Source organism: Pleurodeles waltl, chromosome 2_2, assembly GCF_031143425.1.
Source record: "Pleurodeles waltl isolate 20211129_DDA chromosome 2_2, aPleWal1.hap1.20221129, whole genome shotgun sequence".
Taxonomy (NCBI): domain Eukaryota; kingdom Metazoa; phylum Chordata; class Amphibia; order Caudata; family Salamandridae; genus Pleurodeles; species Pleurodeles waltl.
The window spans coordinates 1,054,720,571-1,054,745,470 of record NC_090439.1 but is presented as its reverse complement, the minus strand read 5'-3'; positions in this window follow the sequence as shown (position 1 = coordinate 1,054,745,470).

Below are 24,900 nucleotides of genomic sequence, written 5' to 3'. Positions count from 1 at the left end.
TTTGGTGCTATATTGTGTTATTGTATGATTTATTGCACAAATACTGTACACATTGCCTTCGAAGTTGAGCCTGACTGCTCAGTGCCAAGCTAGAAGAGGGTGGGCACAGGATAATTTGGATTGTGTGTGACTTACTCTGACTAGATTGAGGGTCCTTGCTTGGACAGGGGGAAACCTGACTGCCAACCAAAGACCCCATTTCTAACATTGGTGATCAGCTGTGAGGATGGTACTTGTATTTTTGCAGTGACATACAGTAGCTAAGTATTTCACTACGTACCCACAATTGAAGGTCAACTTGATTTGTATCTCTTTTTGCAAATTTGTTTTTCCTGACAATTTTCTAAACTTGAATCCTCACTCAACATGTCTCACTCTGGGTCTCAAGCATGAGATTTTGACCTAGCCCTGTTGGAGACATATACTGTCAAACAACTAAAAGGGTTATGCAAGGAGATGAGTGTACCCACCCAAAGGGCCTCCAGAAAGAAAGACTTTCAAGTTGCGCTGAGAGCCTGGGCAGAAGCCCATTTAGAAGATGATGTTGAGGATGAGGAGGCAGAAGATGGCCCTACAGAGGATTTTATGCCATCAGTAGATGAAGTTACCACTGCAATTGTGCCGCCTGCCAGACCAAGGAGCAGTGTCTCTGATCAAGGCCTGACCGCAGAGGAAAGGAGAGAGGAGAGGGAGTTCCAATTGGAAATGGCAGGACTGAAAATTGAGGCTCAACAGGAGGAAAGGAGGGCAGAGAGAGAAGCACAAGCAGCTGAGAGAGCCTTGGCTGAGAAGAAACTCTGGTTGGCTCATGAACTGAGTCTCAATGAGCTGGATTTTAAGGCGAAACTGTCTGAGTCCAGCAGTAATGGTGGCATCATACAGGCAGGACCTGCTGGAGAAAAGAAGGTTAGTATACCAAAAAATGTGGTTCCCAGTTTTGTGGTGGGAGATGACATAGATAAATGGCTAGCTGCTTATGAAGTTGCACTAAGGGCTCATGAGGTTCCTGAAGGGCAATGGGGTACAGCTATGTGGAGTTATATGCCAGCACTTGGGAGGGACACACTTCTCACAATGGACCCAAAGGATTAAAACACATACCCACTTATGAAAGCCATTCTACTTGCCAAGTTTGGGCTGACCCCTGAGTAATATCGTCAGAGGTTCAGGGACAGCACCAAACAGCCACACAAACATGGGTAGATTTCTTTGACTTTTTCAGTAAGGCACTGAATGGAAGGGTGGGTGGCTGCAAAGTAGATGATTACACAGGATTGTATAATTTGATTCTGAGAGAGCATATTCTCAGTATTTGTTTTACAGAGTTGCGCCAGCACCTAGTAGACAGTAAGCTAACTGATCCCAGGAAGCTTGCTGAGGAGGCGTACCTCTGAACTATCACCAGAGTGTCCAGAAAGGTATCTGGGGGGACACCCACACAGGTAGTCAGGTTTCGCATCAGAGGAGAGAGCGGGGAGAAACACTTAAAAACAGTTCTCAAAAGGCCCCCAAAATAGTTCCCAAGGGAATAGTGGTAACCAGTCCCGGTCTTATTCCAAAAGGAGAGGTTTTACTGACCATAAGAAAGGGAGGTTTGTACCCCAATGTGCAGAGTGCAATAAGTATTGGCACTCTGAGGGCGACTCCAAGTGTCCCAAGAGGACACAGCCCCTCAAAGGAGGGCAGACACCTGGCTTGGCTAGTCTAGCACTCGGGGAGGAGATGGTCCCAGACAGTTTTGGGGAGCAGACAGATGTAACCCTAGTGTCCCTGGGGGATGAAGACATGGTGCCAAAAACCCACATGTCTGCCAATACTTCCAAGTATAGGCAGTGGGTCACCATCAATGGGCAAAGGGTGGAGGGTCTGCGTGACACAGGAGCCAGCATGACTACTGTCAAGGGTCAGCTGGTGTCAGCAGAGCAGGTCCTCCCAAATACATTCCACCAAGTCATAGTCGCAGACAATCGTGAGAGCCACCTACCACTAGCTCTGGTTCCCTTTGAGTGGGGGGGTCTCTGGTTCTCTAAAATTAGCTGTGAGTCCTGCCATGCCTGTAGATTGTCTGTTAGGCAACGACCTTGAGCACACTACCTGGAAGGACGTAGAGCTAAGGTCTCACTTGGAGATGTTAGGTCCATGGCTGCCCGGGAGGGAAGTCAAGGGCATCTAGAGCCTGGTACAATGGCCCAGACAACTGCCAAGAGGAGGGGCAAGGGGCGCAGGAAACCGTTCCCAGAAGTTCCAGCAGTGGTTGATAGGGTTCCTGAGGAGGAGGTCCCCGAGCCAACTGGGGAAGACATTGCCGCCCTAGGTGACCTACCTTAGCTTGCTGGCTGGCAAGTTAAGGGTGGGCCCACTAGGGAGGAATTCTGCAAGGTGCAGAAAGAATGTCCCACTCTAGAGGGCATGAGGAAGCAAGCCTCAGCCCAGGCAGCAGGTGAAGCCTCTTGCAATCACCATATATATTGGGATAATGATCTCCTCTACAGTGAGCCTCAGGTTCCGGCCACTGGGGCAGCACGTGCACTGGTGGTCCCCCAGTGGACCGTAACTGCACCCGTGGTGACAAGAACTCTAATGGGGATATTTACCCGTGTGGGATTCCCAAAGGAGATAGTGTCTGACAGAGGCACTAACTTCATGTCTGCATACATGAAGTCCATGTGGGATGCGTTTGGTGTAACCTACAAGTTCACCACACCCTATCACCCCTAATCTAATGGTCTTGTGGAGAGGTTCAACAAGACCTTGAAAGGCATGATCACAGGCCTTCATGAGGCCCTGAGGAGTAAGTGGGACGTCCTCTTACCATGCCTTCTCTTTGCTTATAGAGACGTACCGCAGAAGGGGGTGTGTTTCAGTTCCTTTGAGCTTCTCTATGGGTACCCTGTCAGGGGACCCTTAAGCATTGCCAAAGAGGGGCTGGAGAAAGTTCAAAAGGCACCCTCCTCAGGATGTGGTCAGCTACATACTGGCCCTCCACAACAAGATGCACGGCTTCTGGAAAATGGCCAAAAGTAACCTTGAGGCCAGTCAAGAGGTAATGAAGCACTGGTATGACCAGAAGGCCACCCTGGTAGAGTTTCAACCAGGGGAAAAAGTATGGGTAATGGAGCCAGTAGAGCCTAGAGCTCTCCAGGACCGCTGGAGTGAAGTGAAGGAGCGGAAAGGGGAGGCCACTTACCTAGTGGACCGCCAATCCCCTAGGAACCCCCTAAGTGTGCTCCATGTCAACCGACTGAAGCCTCACTTTGAGAAGACTGAATTCAACATGCTTCTGGTGACAGATGAGGGTATGGAAGAGGAGAGTGAACCTCTCCTCGACCTCCTCGCTGCCAAGGAAGGTGATGGGTCAGGGAACTGGCAGATCGCCTTGACTGAGGTGGCTAAAGAGAGATCGGCATTTTCCACACCTGAGGGCCATTACCAATGCAGAGTGATGCCCTTTGGGTTGAAAAATGCCCCCATTACCTTCCAACGGTTGGTTAACGGGGTCCTAGCTGGCAAGGATGCCTTCTGCGCAGCCTACCTGGACGACATTGCCGTCTACAGTGACAACTGGGACGAACACCTGCTCCATCTCAAGGAGGTGCTTCAGGATCTGCAACAGGCAGGCCTTACCATCAAGGCCAGTAAGTGCCAGATTGGGCAGGGTTCTATGGTGTACTTGGGACACCTAGTAGGTGGGTGCAAGGTGCAGCCCCTCCAGGCCAAGATTGAAACTATCAAGGCCTGGCAACCACCTAGAACCCAGACAGAGGTGAGAGCCTTCTTAGGCCTCACTGGTTATTACCACAGATTTGTCAAGGGATATGGAACCATGGTGACACCCTTGACAGAACTCACATTCAAAAATCAACCTAGGTTGGTGAATTGGACAGAGGCTTGTCAGAAAGCCTTTGTCTCCCTGAAGGAAGCCATGTGCACGGCCCCATGCTCAAGGCTCCTGACTATTCCAAGGAATTTATCGTGCAAACAGATGCTTCAAAGCATGGCATACGGGCGGTCCTAGAACAGCTAAATGAGGAAGGCCTAGACCAACCAGTAGTCTTTATTAGCAGAAGACCATTACCGCGGGAACAGAGGTGGAGTGCTATTGAAAGAGAAGCATTTGCTGTGGTCTGGGCACTGAAGAAGCTGAGACCATACCTGTTTAGGACTCACTTCCGGGTTCAGACAGACCACAGGCCCCTCAGAATGCTCATGCAGATGAGGGGTGAGAATCCTAAACTCTTGAGGTGGTCCATTTCCCTGCAGAGGATGGTCTTTATGGTGGAGCATCACCGGGGGATTGACAACGCCAACGCTGATGGTTTCTCCAGATACTTCCGCCTTAGTGATGAGAGATCCCAGGACGTTGGGTAGCTCTCCCCACTTTCAGCTGGGGGGGACACATGTTAGACCTGACAGCCTTAGGGTGGTCACCCCTAATGTTTTGCCTGCCTCCCTCCACTTTTGAGATACTGTTTTTGCTGGTTTTTAGACTCTGCGCACTTTACCACCGCTAACCAGTGCTAAAGTGCATATGTTCTCTCCCTTTAAACATGGTAATATTGAATCACACCCAATTGGGCTATTCAATTTACTAATAAGTCCCTAGTAGAGTGCACTATATGTGACCAGGGCCTGTAGATTAAAAGCTACTAGTAGGCCTGCAGCACTGATTGTACCACCCACTTCAGTAGCCTGTAACCTTGTCTCAGGCCTGCCATTGCAAGGCCTCTGTGTACAGTTTCACTGCCAATTCGACTTGGCATTTAAAAGTACTTGCCAAGCCTAAAACTCCACTTTTTCTACATATTAGTCACCCCTAAGGTGTGCCCTAGAGTGAGGGTCCTTGATTGGACAGGGGGCAACCTGACTGCCAACCAAAGACCCCATTTCTAACAAATAGTAAATGTTACCTCTCTGGAGTCCAACGCTTTCTCTACTGTTGCACGGATTGGATTGAGAATAGTAAATTTTAACCCTCTGGAGTCCAGTGCTTTCTTTAATGTTGCACAGACTGGCGTAGAAATAGTAAATGTACCCCTCTGGAGTCCAACACTTTCCCTACTGTTGTAGAAACTGTATGGGAAATAGTAAATTTTAAACCATTTGCATTCCAACGCTTTAGCTACTGTTGTGCAGACTGTGGTGGGAATAATACATTTTATCCCTATTGTGTCCAATAGTTTCCCGACTGTTGCCAGACTGGAGTAGGAATGGTAAATGTTACCCTTCAGAGCCCACCACTTTCCCAACTGTTGTACACACTGGATTGGGGATAGTACATTTTAACCCTCCTGAGTCCAACACTTTCGCTACTGTTGCACAGACTGGAGTAGGAATAGTACATTTTACCCCTTTGGAGTCCAACACTTTCCCTGCTATTGCACAGACTGGAGTAGGAATAGTACATTTTACCTCTGAAAAGCATAATGCTTTTATTACCAGCCTCTAATATATTTAGTGATATTGTTTACATTTCTGTAATATTATTTTCTGACTATATTTCAATCTTAATATATACATGTATATATTTTATAGCTATGAATATATATATATATATACATATGTAAATATATATATTTATATATGTGTGTATGTATATATATATATATATATATACATATATATGTGTGTGTGTGTGTATATATATATATATATATACATATACACACACACATATATATTTTATATATATAGATAGATAGATAGATAGATAGATAGATAGATAGATAGATAGATAGATAGATAGATATGAATATATTTAGTAAATGTGTTTCTTATTTAATTATTTTGGTGGGTTAGTCAATGTTTCATATCTGATTTTGCCGTGTCATATAAATACATATATGTCATAAAAAATATATATATTTTTATACTAGTGAATTGAAATAAAATGAAAAATTATTATAATGTAACATATTTTTAATAATGGTGGTATATTGTATATATGTATGCATAAAAATACACATGTGTATTTATGTGTGTATGTTTATATAAGTATGTATTTATTTTTAATATTGAATGTTACTTAAGTGTACTTAATATACATCATATTAATGTTATGTATTAACATGTTTAACATTTACTATTTTAAACTGTCTATTTAATAAAAAACTTTTCCAGATTTTTGGATTTTCAGTTGAATAAATAAGGAAAATATATTTGTATCAATGATATTTTTGATACAATATTTGTCTATTCAAATATTTCTGGACTAAATCTTATGTCTACCCAAAGTGCTTAAATATGCTACTGAAAATTATGTAACTTTTGCCTCCCCTGGTTTTAAACTTGATAAAACGACACTCAGATGGCCCCTGGACCTTTCGCAGGTCATAATTTAATGTCAGTAGAAATTAGATATGTTAAAGGGGTCAGGTTTCCAGGTTACATGGCGACAGATCTCATAGTGATTGTTTAAGAAGGTTAATGAATGTTCTCTGCTGGAGTTAATATGTAAATCAATGCCTCCAATATTCCATGAAGAAAGCACAAGTTAATGTTCTTCTGAGTTGATTTACCTTGCTCTTACGAATGAAGTCAATTCTTGGTGATGGTGTTGCTTTAGTATAGCTGTTATAGGGTACTGTTGCTCATTAGATGTGTTTTTTAAAATTGACATGGAGAGTTCCATAGTCGGTTGTATAAGTGATGCCTGTGAAGTGGCTTATTTTATTCAATGATTGTGATGGTAAAGACTGATCTTGTGTATGTCCTAGACATCTTAATATAGAAAGATATTTTGAGTTAATCAATTTCAGGTATGGTTATTTTTTTACTTAGTTTAGTTTTTGATATTTGCTGATGTATGACTGAAGTCTTTCACTTTGTACCCCTGGAAGAGAGTGAATTTATTTGATCATTTTTAGATTTATTGTTTGACAATATTTTGATTTGGTGTTATTTTTTCCAGTACTGATTGGTCTGGGATTGTTAGGTGATAGATCAGCTTGGTAATTGTAAATGTATTTTTTAACCTCTTGTGGCCCTGGGTATACTTGGGTTGTTGTTAACTGATAAAGCAGAGTTTTGTTTGAGAATGGGTTGATGCGTTATGATTGCACTGAATTGAGATTTTCATTGGAGTTGTTGTAACATGTCAACTATATTGTCCAAGGTTGACAAGTTAGTGAATGAGATTCACTTTTTTTACCATGTTTTTTAATGTTTCTGAAAAGCCCAGACTTGTTGCATAGTCCACTCAGACCTTTTTTAAATATTTAATAGAACTACGTGTTCAGATAGTAAAGATGAGTGGTTGACTATGGTTTCCACCATCTTAGACAATGAAGTGATTGTCCCCATAGCATGCAGAACTGGATACACTAGTGGTTGTTCAATTCTTTTGAGAAATTAGTTTTGGAGGTGACCTCATCTGCATTTTAGTGCTGGGGACTTGATTGTAACTCATTGGGGCTGAGCTCCAAAGCCTGGGTAATTTTGCTAATGGATAACAATTATTGAGTTATGATATAATGGTTGAATAGTGTTTATTGCTCCATTACTATCTTCTTTGAGGGCATGCTCAACTCCGTAGATTCGGTCACTGTCCGAGTTGCTATTTAACAATTTTAGATCACAAGCCATATTAAAGAGAACACCTGCATGATTGAAGAACAATGCCTCTTTTTGTATGGTCATCCCTATTTTTTACTGGACTGATGCTACTGCTTTTTTGACTCTGAGAAATTGGACCTTGCTAATCAGGCCCTTGTGCATGTGCTCTGATCCCTAAAACATGTTGAAATTGGCTACACTCCTGATTGGCACATTTAACTTACATACGTGTTCCACGCATACAGTGCAAAAAGTGTACCAAGGACTTGTAGGTTAAATGTCACTAGTAGATTGCAGCACAGATAGTGCACCTCTAAAGTGACAACACAAGGCATGTCTCTGTTCCAGCCAAACTGCTTATTCAACCTGGAAAAATACACCTTTTGCCATGCCTAAAGAATATCTGTACAATGCAAAATATTAACATTAAAATAATATTTCTTGTCTATCATTCCATAGCCGAAAGATTAGCACTGATGGTTTCCCCACTAAAAAACAAAACATTCATGCTAGTATCTTCGATGTTGATTAGAGCATTCAGATATTTTTCCTGTAAATCTTACACTCAGGTTATTTTTAGCAAAAGGTGGATGATAGCTGCAAGCTAATTGTGTCATGACTGTTGCCCATGAATAAGCTATTGAAGTCTTAGTTTACTATACCTTGATATGTTCAGGAAACAACTGCTTCTGGCACTATAATGACACTCTCCATGCTTAGTATTTCCATAACATTTGAATGCCAGCCCATACCAGTGCTGCTAAAGACTGTGGACATTATGATTGTTATCACCACTGGGTTACAGCAACAATTCTGGCACAACAAAGCATAAGTTGTGAATAAAAGAGAAACACCAGTTTGTCATGTTCCAAATAAAGATTTACATACCTAGGACCCAGTGGTCAAAGTGCATTAAAAAAAGTATGAAAACTGTGATGCTGCATACAATGGGGACATGGTCAGTGGGCACGGTGGAGGGATCAAATGTGTGGTAAAAAAATGCCAAAATAAGCTGTACATTGTTTTAGTATTTCACTGTCAGGTAATACATATAAAATAGCACACAGCTTAAATGAAAAATAAATAAAATACATTTAAAAAGTTGTTAGTTGGAAATGTGCCATAGTACATTTAGAAACCTCTATTAGTTAATGCATTGCAGTGGTCTGTGTATAACCACAGAGTCGCAGGATGCTTCACGTTTGCATATTACCCTTTACATGAGCAAATTAACTCCATGTGCACGTTTGCATTTCTTTCAGTCAATAAGGCAACCTTGCAGGAAGGCTTGCTTAGCTGTCTGTCTGGCTTCAGTTTCACTGCACAAGAGACTCAGTGAATTACTCTGTGAATGACACTTAGGCTGAAACAATTAAACTATCAGAATTAACCATCCCAGGACAGTGGTCCTTTTACAAAAAGTAGGGAAATGGTTTTTCATAAGTCCAAAAGGTGCCCCTCTGATCCCACCTACTTTGACCTCTGCTAGGCACTAACACTATTGTGAAAATAAGCCACCTCATGGATTTCAATACCTCTGTTATTATATATTTCAGAACAAGAAAAGCTGGAACCATTACCGTGCTACCGGATATACCTACTGGAAACAACCATTGTTAGGCACTACCAGTGCCTTCATGACGAGTAGACACTGAAACAGGTTGATACATCTCCACAACCTACTTACCTACAGGAGTGTTGGGATGGATAAAGGTCCCCTGCATGGCTCTGGAAAATGTGTGCCCTGTTTCAAGTTCATCATAGCAAACTGTACATTTTTGACCCCACATCAGCATACCTAAAGTTCTTGCATTTGTTCAGGAGCTATTTTTGTGACTAAGAACATTGAGAATGAGATGCAGATGCAGAGCAGGACTCTGTGGTCTTGAGGGACACACCAAGTATACCCTCCACATTGAAGGAGTCATTGCAAGTTCGGTGGTCAGTTTACACCGTCCACCAAACTTCTGACGGGGAGGTTGCTACCACACAGACTACCTCCTTGCCAGCCTCATAAAGAGTTTCAAGCTATGGGGGTGGGCAGGAAACAGGCTACAGCATTGACACTGGCTCAGAATCGAGCTGACGGCAATACAGTAGCAAAGCATGCCAAATGCATGGGCAGTGCAGAGGCCCCCCTGTGGCTCCCTGCACCCGTTTTCCACTAGCACTTTTATGGTGGTGTAACCATGATCCTGGCAGAGATGGCAGTTCCCTGCTGGTCTGACCATCAGATTTTTAATGTGGCTTTCAGACCACCACAGTGGCGGCGATCCAGATTGACACCACCAATGTGGTGATCATAAGACCACCACAGTTGTAATGAGGGCCTGAGTGTGACTACTTTCATGGAGAGCTGATGACAAGTCTATTTTTATGTTTAGAACATGGTCTACCATTCCTGCGCAACCATGTCCTTTGCCCATCCATGTAGGATATAAATGTCACAATGTGTAACTGTGTTTGTAGGTCCCAGATGTTTTATTGAGCTTTTGTGACAGAGGCAGCCAAAGACACACTGCAATCCACTCTTAGGTTTGGTACATTTGTGTGGGACATACAAGGAAGGGTTAGAGAGCCCAGCCAGCAAATGTGAATCTAATGTCTCCTCCAAGAGATTCTAGGGATTTTTTTAAATAGGTCAGACTTTTGACTATGGAGGAGAGGAGACAGGGTCTTTGAATCTTAGAGAGCGTCTCCGGCCATTTCCTGTTCACAGAAATGACTACCACCCACAGGGTACCAAGCAGTTAAGAGGGACAGCTTTCCTTTGTTTTGTAACCTTGTTTTGGGTATCTTCTTACAGGAGACTCCCCAATGCACTCTACCTTCCTGCACAAACTTTGTGACAAAGTCCTTTGGTGGACCAGTCTGGCTAGCTTACATAAAAGAGCAGGATTGCCTGAAGGACTGCCTGAAGCTTTGGTATTAATATGAATCAGAAATGTCAAGTCAGTGTGCCACTATTAGAATCTGTAGGCCCACTCCAGGGGTGACCAATAAAATTTTCCCTGCTCCAAAGGCTGGGGTATCAACTTCAACAACCCTTCTCAGGTTTCGAGCCAGAACCCGGAGACATTTGACAGCCTCGCAGGAGAAGCTGCTGAAATAGTGTTTTTCATATATATATTTTTGTGTTCATCATTAATAATGTGAAATATGCATATACACTCACAATTGTACATCAGCAAATTGATTTAATAAAATTGTTTTAGAAACAACTTTCCTATGATGTGTAAAAGTGCATATTCTGAGGTGTTTTAGTTAGGTCGCATTTCTATAAAAAACGCCATCTTGAACAAGGTGGTAGTCATCTCTGTCATCATTGATTCGTGCTCCCCCTGTGCACATCCTCTCCCCACAGGCTCCACAGCACAGAGTCAAGCTGTCATAACAGTTTAGTTTCATTGCTGTTATTAGTCTGCTTATAATGAACCTTATGATAAACGTCTACTCATCTACAGGTGGCCCAGACCCCGACTCCAATTCTACAAAGACATTGCTGACCTCGTCACCCCCTAAGCGATCATCTCCTCTGACTACATCATACTCTTTGACCTCAAATTCCACCTTGATATTTAAAATGAGCCCCAACACCACAAACGTCTTGGACAACCTTATAACTCTTGGCCTCAAGCAACTTGTCAACGTCCCCACTCACACAGATGGACACATCCACAACACGATCTTCTCAGCAGGGAACAACAGCACCATCTCTCACACCTCCAAACACCATTGGACCAACCACAAGTGTGTCTACTTTACCTTCAGTAAGAACATAGCATGCCACCATGTCCCCCTCCCCCTCGGCAGACACTGTGGCAAAGTTACGAAAGCACAATTCACCAACGCTCTCAAACACTCCTCCCACCGGACGCAGCAGACGTTAATGAAGCCGCACTCAATCTACACTGCTGGTTATCTGAATGCACCAACAACGTAGCTCCCCTAAGGAAACCAGCAGAAAACCGACATAGCAAAATGCCTAAATGGTTTATGACTGACTTACAAGAATACAAATGCTCCTGCAGATGACTGGAACAGAAATGGAGGAAGAGCAAATCAACCAAAGATTGCACAGCCTACAAGAACACAGTCACCAAGAACCACCAGATCATAGGAGCCACCAGAAAAGCTGCCATTCAAGAATGCCTCAGCAGCAGCGCTCACAACAGCAAAGAACTCTTTGCCATTGTTAAAGAGTTCCCAAACCCTGGGACAGACACCTCACCCATCCCTCCCTCCCAAGACCTCTCCACCTTTCCCATCAGACTGGAAGTACGCCGAGATCAACCCGCTGCTGAAGAAACCCACCACCAGCCCAAGGGAGCTGAAAAACAACAGGCTCATCTCTCCGCTTCCGTTCCAAGCCAAAGTAATGGAAAAGGCCATCAACCAGCAACTCACCGAATTCCTTGAGACACACCAAATCCTAGACCCATCTCAATCCAGATTCAGAAGCAACCACAGCACCGAAACAGAACTCCTAGTAGCCACCGACAACATACGCACCATACTAGAACTCAACTCGGACAAGACGGAGCTCCTCGTAATCGACTCCACCCCTTCTGGCTGGAATGACTCCTGGTGGCCCACTGCATTGGGAAATGCCCCAGCTCCCACAGACCACACACACAATCTGGATATCATCCTGGGCTCCACTCTATCCATGACGTGCCAAGTCAACGGCGTCTCACAGTCATGCTTCCACACCCTGTGACTCCTTGGAAAGATTTTCAAGTGGATCCCCTCTGACACAAGCAAGACAGTCACCCACGCACTTGTCACTAGCGAACTGGACTACGGCTATGTACTCTATGCCGGCATCACCAAGAAACTTCAATCAAGACTGCAAATAATTCAGAATGCAGCAGCCAGACCATCCCGGACATCCCCTGACACAGCCACATCTCCTCCCATCTCAGAGACCTACACTGGCTCCCAGTCAACAAGCGCATCACATACAAACTCCTGATCCAAACCTACAAGGCACTACACAACATAGGACTGGCATACCTCAACCACCGCCTCACTTTCCACGTACCCAACAGACATCTCTGCTCTTACTAACTGCCCCTTGGAGCGGTTCCCAAAATCCAGAAAATCACAGCAGGAGGAACATCCTTCTACTTCCTTTGGAGCCCGGACATGGAAAATGCTACAGCTCAAACTCAGGCAGACCGCATCACTGAAGCATTTCAGGAAGGACCTCAAGACCTTGCTCTTCGATTGAGAAGCACACCCAAAAACAGTACCTTGAGACCATGCAGGTGATTAGCTGTGCTTTAGAAATCACTGATTGATTGATTGATAGAAACTTTCACAGCTCAGATGATGTTACATGTAACTACATTTTCAGCTTCTTCTTGAGATCTATTCATTCAAAGAAACTTTTATTGCCAATGTTTCTTATTTGATCGAACATCTGTGCTGAATAACTATTTGACCTTTGCATTCTATATTTCTCTTGATGTAAGCTCCTTCACTGTATTGACTCTGTACCATTTATTTTTCAATTTTGTAATGCCACCCCTTACGTTTTTGTTGATCCACAACTCAGTTATTGATTATTCCACTCACTCATTTTAATGAGATGTATTTGGATTGATTTTGATGTTTTGCAGGTGATCTAGTAAATCTTGGGAGATACCACTTAGGTAAGTTTTGGGGTGTCACAATTCTGGGGTACCTTCAACTGTCTCCAATGCAGCTTTACAAACCCATCTTCAAGGATGGAGCCAAATGATTCCTGAGTAAGGGCAAGGAAGATGCTCTTACAGGAGGTGCCAAGGAAATGATGAATCGTGATGGCCGCTAAGACCCAGGAGGTTCATAAGGATTAGTTAGACTATACAGCAGATTACTGTAATACTGCAAATGGTATATTGCTTGTGATGCCCTTTGATAATTAGGTACAGTAATTGCCTGGCGTGTTAATAGAAAATATTCTTCTGTTGCAAACTAAAGTATTAGCAGTACTGTGAACTCAGGTTACTGGTCTCATTAGAATTAGGTGCCCATTTGGAATTAGGGCCCATGTTTGAGCAACAGATACTATAGGCAAATCTGGAAGGTGGTTTATTAGTAGGGACTGGCAGGTACCCACCACTACTAATAAATCCACAATCACAGTATAAGGTCCAGTCAAGATCTTAATAAATGAACCCCTTGCTCAACCCTTGGTAGCTGGTAACAAGCAGGCAAGCTTAACTTAGGAGACAGGCGTGTAAGCATTTATAAAAACACCAATACGCTAAATAAGTGAGACACAACGCACAATAAAAATCCAACATCAGTACATAAACATAGGAAATATTTTTATAAGTAAAATGAAACTAAAACAACAAAAATACAATTAAGGGAAACAGAGGTATGAATTTTTAAAGATTGAGAGTAAAACTAGCACTTACAAACAAATAGCATTCACAGGGTTAAAAAAGGTTGTGCTGGACCAGGACAAAGTCAAGATTGCCAGTAGCCTGTGGTGTAACACTTTTACACTAACTTCCAGTAGTATTTATTGATGCAGGAAGTGGTCCACAACACCAATCCAAAGTTCCAGAATCTGCTTCTTGGGATGTTGGGACTACAATTCCTACAATGCACCTGACCAAATCCTTAAAAGTCCACTGAACGCTGTTGAGCTGGGCTCTTCTGGAAGGAAATGATTCAAGTGACTATTGGTAGCTCCTTTATACTTTTCTCTTACTAGGAGTCCACTCCTGAATCCTTTGAAATCCAGGCAAAATCCTCTTCTGTGAAGCTTAGAGTGTGCAGCAGGTGCAGTGCTTGTGAGTTCAGTCCTTTGAGGTACAGACCAGGGGTTCAGCAGAGAAGGCCACTGGAGGTTGTCCACTCGGGGTCTCCTTGATGGAGATGGTGCAGGTGAAGCTCTGTTAACCTGTTTCTGTCATGGAGTACACTCCTTCATTTCTTGAAGGCAGTTAAAGTTATTAGAGCTGTAGTTCCTCAGAGTGCCGCAGGCGCAGTCTTCCGGAGTGCAGTCCTTTGGGGTGCAGACCAGGGTTACAGCAGGGCAGTCCTTCTTCTCTTTGTAGTTTCAGGCAGGGATCTGAGTTACTGGGCAACTCTCCCATATTCATTCAGTGATCCTGGGCTACCAAACATAGGGGCATCCTTGACCAATGGGGTGCATGGTGCCACCTTCCGGGGTGACCACTTCCTGCAAAGTGTGACAAAAATAAATAACTAAAAGCACTATTCTTTCAAAATCCAAAATGGAGAAAGTTTCTCCTCGAGGTTAAGATCTGGCTAAGCCCTCCCACTGGTGTGGTCAAGATTTTTACAGCCCCTCTGCTAATCTTGTTACTAGGGCTCCAATCTGGCTAGGGTGGCAGGAAGCAAGCCCATGTCCTGTCCTAACTGCCATTCTCCCTTTGAAGATCAGTTTGGCTACCCAGCCCCCTTCCTGCCTTTTGCTCTGCAGCTTAGGGATCTCCACCCACCAGATGTCTCATTGTGTCAATGCAGGTCACTTCACACCTCAGTAAGGCACCATGGATCAGCCTGGCAGAGGCTGGCCAGTCAGAGAAGAGTTGCTGGAAAGCTGGAATTTGGCTCATCACAAAAGCACATTCTATAACTTATTATATGTGGTAGTTATAATAAATCTAACAGTGGCATGTTGTTGTATTTATTCTATCTTTTTAAGTCCAAGAATGACATTTTGGTGGTCATTCTAACCCTGGCGGTAAAAACCGCCAGGGCGAATGACCGCGGTAGCACCGCCAACAGGCTGGCGGTGTACCGCTGGGCATTCTGACCGCGGCGGTTCAGCCGCGGCCAGAAACGGAAAGTCGGCGGTGTACCGCCGACTTTCCGCTGCCCTTGAGAATCCTCCATGGCGGCGGAGCGCGCTCCGCCGCCATGGGGATTCTGACACACCCTACCGCCAGCCTGTTCCTGGCGGGTCTCCCGCCAGGAACAGGATGGTGGTAGGGGGTGCCGCGGGGCCCCTGGGGGCCCCTGCAGTGCCCATGCCAATGGCATGGGCACTGCAGGGGCCCCCGTAAGAGGGCCCCAAAAAGAATTTCAGTGTCTGCCTAGCAGACACTGAAATTTGCGACGGGTGCTACTGCACCCGTCGCACTCCAGCAACTCCGCCGGCTCCATTCGGAGCCGGTTTCATCGTTGCTGGGTCTTTCCCGCTGTGCTGGCGGGCGGCCTTTTGGCGGTCGCCCGCCAGCACAGCGGGAAAGCCAGAATGTCCGCCGCGGTCTTGTGACCGCAGTGCGGTCATTTGGCGGTAACCGCATGGCGGATCACCGCCTTTAGCTCTTTCCTAGCAATAGTTATACTTTAATAAAGTATTCCCATTTTAGCCTATAAAGCTAATGCACTAGAATGAGGAAAATGAAATTGGTATTCATAACCTCACCAGGGCATATAAATATATATTTTACAATGCCCCTACTTATAGTTAAAAGGCACCTCACCCGTTGGGGCTCCTGGGGGGGCGCTGGGGACTTTAGGGGTGACATATATGGAAAAGGGTAATTCAAGACTTTGGAAGTACCCTTAATTCAAACTTCGAATTTGCATATAAATTTAATTTAAAAGCAGCATGCAGGGCAGAGCTGGCTTTTAAATGGACAGTAGGTCACACAGCAGTGCACACTTAAATACGTTAAATCTGCTGGGCCTTTAAACCTACATGCCCTACCATAAAGTAGATACTTACGGGTAGGTTGTCATGCCAATTATAATTATGCCTAATTTGCATATACTTCTTAATCAGACTGCAGGCCCTAGATCTGGTAGCAGAGCCCAGGGCACCCTCAGAGTCAGAAAACCAGCATCTAGTGGTCAAAATTGGGGAATAAAGTATGGATACACTGCAAAAAGTCCCGGTTTCTCACAGACACCATACGCAACTACATTAGTATGTCACAGTAGACTGCATAACAATAATGCACACTGAAGTGGTGCATGATTATCACTCTTACTGATGGTTTATCAACATTACAGCTTTTGCTTTTACTACAGAGAGCATACTGAGATGGCCAGGGTAGTAATCTCTTCATTTTTGTTAGCATCACTATAACTATTACAGCCAAACTACTGCTAAAACTCTTCTTCTGATGATCCTTATATAATTTCATTCACAATGACCAAAACAAACATGCTGTTACAGTATCAGTTTGGCCACCACTTCCACAATTATGACTACCACAGGCACCATAATCACTAAGGGTATTATAACTATTACAACTATTATAACAATGCTGAGACAACTACTTAAACAATCACAGCTTTCATGACAGGCAACGCATCTTGCTGCTGTCTTCTATAGGAAAGGTGCCCTGTTCAGTTTTATCTCCAGAGACAAAACAATAGAATACAGAATTTCTACCCTCATGGGATGGAAAGAAAACCAATGATAAAATAAATGGATGAATGGGGTCTAAAGTACAAGCTCAAAAAAACAAAGTATGGATAATGGTTGTGATTAACCCAAATAAACAATATCATGCAATGAATGATTGCTCTATCTATGCAGAGGGGTAGACCAAGAGATACACAATTGTATTTATAACCATTTCACCCAACACAGTGCAGAAAGTTAAGTTACTGTGCTGCATTGTGTAAAAGGGAGAGAGCAGAACTGTGCCATACTTTAAAAGACATTGTGCAGTTCTGCTTTTTCTCTGCACTGGTGCACCTTGGGCTGCCTTGCACCACTGCAGACACCCTTGCATAAGGGTGCCCGCATTATGGTCAAGATAGTTCTTTTTGCAGGAAGAGGTACCATAATGCACAAAAAATATACTTGGATGTTTTTCCCTCTTTCCATGTGTGCTGCAGAATGTCAAAGGAAAGCAAGGCTGGGTTACCTTACTTTTCTTTAAAAAGCAAATCAAATCAATGTTTCTGTTGCTTTGCAAATACCAAAAAGGATTTTGTGTCAGGTCAAAAAAGTGATGCAAACCTGATGTCCTATTTGACAGCTTATCCAACAAAATGACAATGTGCAGGGCAATGAAATGGGGGAAGATTTTTTTTCCATGATTAATAACGATAGGTAGAGGAAATAAAAATAAAAAAATTACTCTGTATAGTCGTGACTGTCACAGAAGCATGCAAACGTAAATGAAGAATGAAATGATAACACTTGCACTCCTTGGGGCAAAGGGATATTCATTTAAAACATCAGAGTAGTGTCCCCACACCAGCAAGAATTCACCTGACCAAGCCTGGCACACTCCCTGGAACAATTTGTAACATTCTTGAGGATCTGTTTAATAATGTTCACACAGAGCAGCACAGCATCCAAAAAAGCTAGATTTCTTTGAGTGATAGGAGAACATAACAGTGTCATATCTACAGAAATAGGGCACTCTCATCCTCTCTACCGAATGCCAACCCATAATGGAGCTGACAAGCGTCACGCACACATTTACACCACGCTTTGACTAACTCTAAAACATTTCCTACTTTTTATGTGTGCTATACAGTTCAGCAGACATTAAAACGAAAGCTTTCTAGTTGATCACACCTATTTTAAAAGGGTATTATTTTTTGATGCAAAATCCTGTCTTCTTTCTTTACTAAATAGGGTTTTCCGTCAAAAACCATGGGTGGTTGCACGGATATGTCTGTGTGCCAACAATGGATTGCCCCATTGGCGCAAAATAATGCAAATAAGTGCTAAGCCCTGCTTTGGGAAACTTTCAGTAAATTGGAATAAAAAGATATTGTTTCAGATGGGCCAAAATCTTAATAACTGTACACCTTGTGACCATGTTTATAAGGATGGCACATAAAGCAGCGCAGTACCAAGCTTGCTGCAATGTGTTGCGTGACAGGCAGAAAGCAGGAAAGCACCATATCTACAGAGATATGGCACTGTCTGGCTCTCTAACTAGTGCTGGGGCACAGTTAGGCTGCCTAGGACCATCCACACACCTTAACACCATGGTGGAAGGCTATGTGCGAGAGTCCAGCATAGGTTTTGCCCTGAAAGGACAAAACCTATGCTGGACTCTGGCAAGAAATACCATCATAGACAAACTTTAAAACTCTTCTCAATTCATATCTGTGCTGTACGGTGTAGCACAGATGCAAAGAGGGAAAGGGTAGGAGAAATAAACTAATTTATCCTTTTAAAGGCTGCCTCAAAATGGCATTATTTGCTTGCTCAAATCCTGTTTACTATTGTTAGTAAATAGGGGTTTGTGTCAAAAACCATCGGTGGGTGCATGGGAACATCCATGTACAGCTCATGGAATGCCCATTGATGCAGAGTAATACAGGGCAATGCTTTGCACTGTTTTGGGTAACTTTCGTGCAACTTTCCAGTACAAAACCAGTTTTGCTCTAGATTGTAAATTTAAAAAATACATTTTGTGCTGATTTTCGTCAGGTATGTAACACAAACCCAGTGCAAAATGTTTGTAAATCTCAGGGCCTGGTGATGGATTGCATTTCACATTGCATCACTGAGACTACAGCACAGACCTTATCAAGTTGCATTGACAGTGCTTCTCCTTGTGGCCCTAGTCTCATACCATCCTAAAAGAATGGTATCAATGGGTAAAGCCAACCATAGCAAAGTCAAGATAAATGGAAGCTTTCCAATTTTCAGTACGCAAAATGTGCACTACTTTTTGGAGAATGCAAATTTAGAGAAATCACCCATCTCTGACACCAATCCCCATTGGAACGAAAAGTCACACACAGTTAATTCTCTTGTGAAAGCTGTGTAAAACTGTATTTGGGGTAGCCATCATTATGATCCGATCAGTGTAATGGGATGATTTTGAGTGAAGAGGAACATTTTACTATGGGTGAAATAGTTTATTTTAGTGAATCAGCTATCAGTGATAATGTGCTTTAATTATGAAATGCATTTCTGGCAAATCCAGCAGGATAATGAATATGTTTTGAGGAGTGCTGATAGTTCTTTGATTTTGGCTCTGCAAAGCAAAAGAGAATAGTTCTTATCATCATTATAGTTGCACAGTATGGGTATATTTCTTATTTATGCCTGGATGACAGCCTAGACACAGATAGGTATATGTATGTATGTATATGGTATATTAATAGGACCACATTAGTGAAAAGTCAGTGGAGCACCGTAAATGGTCAAAGGCAAGCATAAAGTCAATGAATAATAGAAGAATCAGGATTGTGGCTGGTATGCATTGTGATGTAGTGTTCTTTAACCGCTTAGGTGCTGTGAACTTATCCTTCATGCCCACAGTGCTTCCACTTGGGTGCTAACGATGTAGAAGGTGTGTCCAAGCATCAGGAACCAAAGAAGAAGTTGTTGAGTGTTGCTCTGGCACCCCACCTGCCCTTTTCATACCCCTATTGCATTTGGAAAGGCCACTAGCCACCAGCAAAAATAAACAAAGAGATGGGGGAGTTCAACTTGCAAAGGGCCATGCCTCACCCAAAAATGGATACTAGAATGGTCTGCCTCTAGGGGGGTGATAGGGATAATTACCCCAATCTGCCTCCCTCACCAGATACCAGAGATTTTACATTTGGGCAAAGGAAAGGGGTGCAGATGTCCCATCCTCCCACTGGCTCATGTCACTCAACCCAAAAGAGGTAAGCCAGTCTTTCTGCCCCAATAGGTAGCAGAGGGGGTGCTAGTTCAAGGGGAAAAAGCCTACTAGATTCCAGTGATTTCAAAAAGGCACCAAAATAAACAAAAGAAGGGGACAGTCTATTCTGGAAAAGAGTCATACCTCCAACCCAGAAGAAGCAAAAGAGTCACTCTGCCCCACAGAGGGCCAATAGGAGGTCTGGCCTAATAGGACATGTTCCTCCTCATGGGTCCCCATTGGGGATAAAAATCTCACTATAAATCAGGGATTTTACATTTGGGCAAAACAAAGAGGTGTACAAGTCCCAACCTGTCATTGGGACATACCCACCTCAAGAGAGACACACCAATCTTTACTGCTCTCCTTCAGGACAGAAGCTGAGTTTACCCCACTTTTCTCTGCAAGGCGAGACCAAAGGCCCATGAATGGCTGGAATATTTTTCAGAAAATTGCTCGGATGGAAAATTCCCTCACATGGTGATGGATGTTCATCCCTTGCCTTAGTGCCCCAATACCTGGATCCTTGGTGTTGATTTGTGGTCATGAATGAACAGAGATTATGCAAGTATGTCATGACTTAGGCATTTATACCTATGTCACTGGCGTGGGGCATAGCATCACTGATATAAAGTTCTGCTGCTGTGTGATTAACTCATCCTTGGGCCTTTATGATATTAGCATGTGGCATTGTGCAGTATGTGTATATTTGTATGTGTATGATATGACGTTTGTGTGTATGCAAATGTTAAAGAAATGGAGGCCTGTGGGTTCCATATTGGAAGCTCAAAGCCTTGAGAAGGGACTTGGAGGTGAAGGAGCACTCCAGACATGTTTGTGGATAGCCACATTTCTGAGAGCTGGGTGGGGCACATGCTGGAAGAAGAAAGACTCCTCTGTGCACTTCAAAAAGGATCTTTGGTCCTGAAAAGGCCACTAGTCAGTGGGGCAGAGGCACCTCTCAGGAAGGAGGTGGGACTGATAAGTGAACCATAAGGAGTTGAGGTAGAGTCGTTTGTAATCTTGTGACACTGACATTCAGGTGTGATCCACAAGTAACTCCCATGGCCTGTGTTTTAGGCCCTTCAAAAGGGGCATCCCACATCAACTTCAAAACATGAGACACTAAAACACATCTTTAGTTAGAGATAGATTATAAAAGGGGGAGTATAGGTCTCCCAAATTGTCAACCGCCAAACTATCAGCTGCTACTGTACCTCGAGGTGGCGAAGCTCAGCAGTAACTCTACCTTGTGGGACCAGGACAGGGGATGAAGGTCTGAGAAGACACCACCAGGGGAAACCAAGACCTATCTGAGCCCCAGCATCTGCCTGCCTACTGAGACTAGAGGAACCTTTAAAGAGGAGCGGAGTGCCTGCAGTGAGTAAGGCCCAGTGAGAGATCCTGGTGAGTGGACACTTGAAGGAAGGTGTGAGATAGTTGCTGCACCGATAAGGATATCAATGTTTGTGCTGAACAAAGTCAGCAACCCTGTATGAGAGAGGTGGCTTTTGCAAAAATATAATTGCTACTGCACCAATCCAGCTGTCCATTTGTGTGGTGTACAAGCACGGTGACCCTGTATGCCAAAGGGGATGGTCATGAAGAGCAAGGACCATTGCCCTAGTGCATAGTGTGCTGAGAGTGAGGGCTTTCACTGCGTACAGTGTGCGACCACTAAGAGCAGATGGTACTGCCTTTGTGCTCAAATCCCCAAATTAAGCATTAGCAGCCGAGTGACTGCCCTAGACCTGCCAACAGGAACAGAGAATCTTACTACATCATCCAAGAAGCATTGCAGGTGACCAGTCACCTTGCCTACGGTGAGAGGACTACTGATCATTATAGGCATCTACTCTCGCCCAGCGCAATGTTGGAGAGCTGATCTCTACCAAGGTCTTCCATATTATAACACCAGGGGCTAGCAGTACATCCCTGGGGAAGCTTACCTTGCCTCATGGAGCTACTGGACTGGAACACTTTGACTTCTAGTAAGCCAGTGAAACCTCTAATATCAGACCTGTAACGGGCCTAACCAAAATGTCACCTATTGTAAAGTGGGAATAACCACTGCCAATAGACAGGGAAGTGGGACTCAGAACCCCGCCTAACAACACTAGGGACCCCATCCAACAGCACTATAGTGTCACCCTTAGGAGGGCTGTATCTATTGTTTGTTTTTGTGGTATTAAACGTTGTGTTTATATGTAAATACTACTTTGGAATTACAGCCAAGGATCTGGGTGGGCATTCATTTATTGGAGCTGTTGAACGTATTTTCAGTCTTGAGCCTATGCTCACCTTGACCTACATACCCCCTCTGAGAACCTAACCGTTTACAGTGATGTGATGAAGGGATGCTTGGGTCAGTTGCTCAGAACTCATAGTAGATATGACTCCAAGACATCCGACCTTAGGTACCATGACTGGGCCCAGCAGCTCCTGCTTGTTTCATAGTCCTCTGAAAGGGGCTTTGGTAATTGGTGGCAAGCAAGGCAAGTGCTGCATTGGGCATTTTCAATTTAGCAACAAGTCCAATTTTTACATATATAAACAATGGAGAACAAAGGTTTGTCACTAGACCATACTTATAGATAAGATGAAATATCTATGTAAAGACAGAGGGGGTCATTCCAAGTTTGGCGGGCGGCGGTTGCCGCCCGCCAAACTTACCCCGTCCAATGACCGCTCCGCGGTCAGAAGACCGCGGGGGCCATTCAGACTTTCCCGCTGGGCCGGCGGGCGCCAAGGGAGCGCCCGCCGGCCCAGCGGGAAAGGCCCTGCAACACAGAAGCCGGCTCCGAATGGAGCCGGCGGTGTTGCAGGGGTGCGACGGGTGCAGAAACAGGCTGGCGGGAAGGGGGTCGGAATCCCCATGGCAGCACTGCTGTCGGAATACCAAATGAAGCACCACCAGCCTGTTGGCGGTGCTTCCGTGGTCATCCACCCTGGTGGTCGATGACCGCCAGGGTTGGAATGACCCCCAGAGTGTGGAGAGTTCATAGAAGCAGGGAAAGAAGGTCATTGATGATTTCATTAGGGACCAGGTTTAGGGAAGGTGCTGGGGAAGAGGTTATAGTAGACTCGGAGGAGGGAAGCATAGTACTAACCCAGGAGGAGAGCATCATAGAAAAAGAGCCTGATTTAGATCTGGACAGTAATGGTTCCACCGTTGATTTTCCATCAGATTTCCAGTGCACCACCTTGGCACTCTGTCCATTCAATTTAGATGTTGGCATTCAATCCTGTCATTGCCAGAACAGAAGGTAAGTCTCTCTATTACCTGCCATTCTCTAAATTGACAGTGTACTTTGCAATGGACTTGTGCATGTTTAAAAAATAGTAGCAATCAATAGTACAATGATGTGCAATACATAAGGGAGTGCAATGTTTTTGTTTGATACAAATAAAAATAAAAACACACCTCGACATATTAGGAACACCCGCCAATCGGGTACTAACTGCTTCCATGACAATGTGTCCGATAATTTACCCAAAACTAACATTACCTTAACATAAACAGGACATCGAATTTGAATGACATAAACGTAAAATAAAGTAGCAATTGCACTACACAATGATACAAGTGAGTGTACACAGAATGAATAAAACCAGTGTTAGCTTTAAACTCAAAATGTGTCAGAGATGTATGGTATGTGTAATTTCTATGAAACATTAGATGTGTTTTAACTTTAAAGTGTCATTTACTCTGTGTAATACATATGTGTATATTAGTTACACATCATGTTAAACTAAACACACATTCATTCTCCAGGCAAAATAAGAGAAACATGTACAATTTTGATGTAAGTGCCCGTAAACATGTTGAGTGCTTGCACCAAAAATACCATGTCCATCACAAATGTACAACACAAAAATATGCATCATAAAAATAAAAACCTATGCTTGTCACTTTCAGAAATGACGGTATGTGCATGACACACCCACATAAGCAGAAATTATGTTATCAGCATATAGTTACTAACAATTACCAAAATAATGGCAGGACAAAGGTATTGTAAGCAAACTAACAATGTTATCAAAAATTAAGATACTTTTCTCAAAACATGTTTATACAACAACATTTTCCCCCAAAACTTCACATTTGGAAAGAGTCCCAATCCTAGGTCACATGCCCAGCGCTTGCCTCCAACTTGCACAGTCAATTACTATCTACTTAGCAAAAGGATGTCTGTTGGGCAGAGAGCAGGCACCTCAATGATCTTTCTTGGAGGGGGCTCATTGGGTCTGGTAGGGGTAGGTGTGGTTTTGGGAGAGGTTGGTTTCATTTTGGGATGGGTGGGTTTGGATTTAGGGGTGTATTGGATTTTGGAGGGATGGGTTGAGGTTTGGGAAGGTTTGTGTAGGGTGTGGGAGAGGTGTGTGTATGTTAGAGAGGGGGTGGTTTGGGATGTAGAAGGGGGTGGGACAGGGCAAATAGAAGGTCCTCCATGGTGGTTGGTAGGGAGGTAGACGGAGTGGAAGTGGGTATGTCTGATGATGGTGCAGTTGCCTGTGGGTCTGGTGTAAATTTTGGTTTGCGTTTCTTTCTGGGTATCTGTTGTTCACGTGAGGGTGGACATTTGTGTAGAGAGTGTGTAATGTCGAATGTATGTGGGTGTGCTGTGGAGGTGTTGTGTGAGGTGCCTGTGGATATGCTAGTGCATGTTTGTGTGTTGATGGTTGTGCATCTTTGTGTGGTGGTGGGTATGGTGTCTGTGGGTGTAGTGGTATTGGATGTGCATGTTTGTGGGCTGGTGGGGGTGGTATCTGCAGG